The 2,082-nt window shown below is 34.2% G+C and overlaps 1 non-coding gene across 1 annotated transcript; it reads left to right on the forward strand.

The window, feature by feature from the left end:
* Nucleotides 1-1,347: 1,347 nt before the first annotated feature.
* Trnal-aag lies at nt 1,348-1,429 on the forward strand. The gene has a single exon. It is a non-coding gene; the product is annotated as a tRNA-Leu (tRNA).
* Nucleotides 1,430-2,082: the final 653 nt, after the last annotated feature.

Genomic DNA, 2,082 nt, shown 5'->3' on the forward strand with positions numbered 1-2,082 from the left:
AGGAAATATGGAATTGTTTAAATGCATATTTATTTAAAAATTATAAATATTATACTTTTGTGGAAGAGATAACTCTTTTGACATCTGAGAAACGATCCTGGAAACCATACGAGAAGAAACATGTAAGATGGAAACTGCTGAAGTAGTTAATGAATAATATTCCGATCAAGACTAATATGATAAAATGTGACATGATCTAACCTTTAACCTGTATGTTTCACGCATACCTCGTACCGCGTGTTTAAATGATTTACGAATGGAATGAATGAATGATCTCAATAATATTTTCACCCAATTCATTTATAATGTGGTCGGGACATATCTTCAAGATTAACAAATATCGTTTACAGAGAAAGACGGAATTACCTGATGTTTCCGTTTTAGACAAGGTTATATTAATATGCACTAGAGAGTTAGATACAAGTAATAATACATTTAACAGGAAAACCACCATTCTATGTGTTCTTCACTCGGTTTGTTTTATTTATTTTGATGATCGCATGGGGATGGTAGGTTTTATAAGGTTACTAAACATAAGGATCAATACTTCTGATACGTCATCGTTTGGCAATTGCAAAGAAATTGATAATCGTGTTTATAAAAAGGATTACATATGTTATGAGGGAAGTAGTGAAGAATTGATATATTAATGAAGGAAGGAACTGTAGAAATGAACATAAGGAATCTGAGTAGAAATTGTATTCAGCAGAATAAATTTGCTCCTGTAAGCCAAACATTACCTTCTAATCAAAGAAGGTAATGATGGTTCGTTATATAATGAAACAATCTGCTCTACACACCGTTATTTTTCATTGTAGGAAAATCTATTTGAGAGTAAAAAATATGTATCCTAGCATAACTGGAACCACACATACACACAAGAACATAAGATTTCAGTTGTGAGTTCTTTTCCTTCACAATGCCGGATTTTATAGCATCATACTTTCTGTCTTAAATTCAATCTGTCTTGGCCAAAAACTTTCTTCATTCACTCTTTTAACTATTGCGTTATGAGTAACATTTCAACCGAAAAACTGAACTTACACGTCCAATACTGTGTTTGTTGCTTTTCCTTTCCTTTCAAGTTGTAAAACTTTTCGGATATTTAGAATTCACCTACTTATGATAAATTCAGAAATCTGATGTTGGTGAACTGTATAATACATGATTCAGAACATTACCTGCCGTAGTTCCATCCAGTTCCTGCAGCTTTTTTGACTGTGTGTGATCGTTTCCATTTCTTTGTATTCCAGAGAGCTGGCATTTATTCTCACAAAATGACAATTAATGGGTAGTACAAAAGCAGTTGGACGATTTGATAAAGGCATTTTTTTTTGCATATGAATAGGTAGCGTGGCCGAGCGGTCTAAGGCGCTGGTTTAAGGCACCAGTCTCTTCGGAGGCGTGGGTTCGAGTCCCACCGCTGCCAGAGCTTTTAGCAATTCACCGATTGCTTGGCGTGTCATCATAGATACGCCGAGAGGCCAAATAGCATTTCCAGTAAGGAGGTATAGACATATATATATGTCACGAAGACAAATCTAATATTTATATCAGGCATTCATATTAGGCTCACATCTTCACTTTTTCAGGAAGTAATAAATCATTGACAAGATATATTATGTTTAAAAAGATTCGCAGTCAACTCTACTGTAAATATTAATAAAAAAAATTATGTCTAATATTAATTGATGAAAAGAGATTAGTCATCTATAATTTGTCCTAATCACAGAATCGAAATACTGTACGGTGACCACTACTTCCTGATATGGTTATCACGCCTATTTCTCATGTTTCAAGAGTTTTCTGTACAGTAAACGCCAGCTGTATCAAAAGTTCCTGACGATCTTCCTATTATGCGCAACACATGACACAGAAGGACAATACAGAAAGTTTCATTGGGCGTCGGTCAGATGCATTTTGCGCGGAGAAGACTGGTATGCGAAGCAAAGAGGGAGGGACTTTATGCAAACCTTTAATGATAAAGTTGTAAAATAAATGCATATTTAAATAGTTATTTTTATGCTTCTCATGATGTAAATTGTGTTGGAGGCAGAGAAAAAAAAAACATTATTTTGTTAG

This window comes from Penaeus monodon, chromosome 22, assembly GCF_015228065.2.
Source record: "Penaeus monodon isolate SGIC_2016 chromosome 22, NSTDA_Pmon_1, whole genome shotgun sequence".
Classification (NCBI taxonomy): Eukaryota; Metazoa; Arthropoda; class Malacostraca; order Decapoda; family Penaeidae; genus Penaeus; species Penaeus monodon.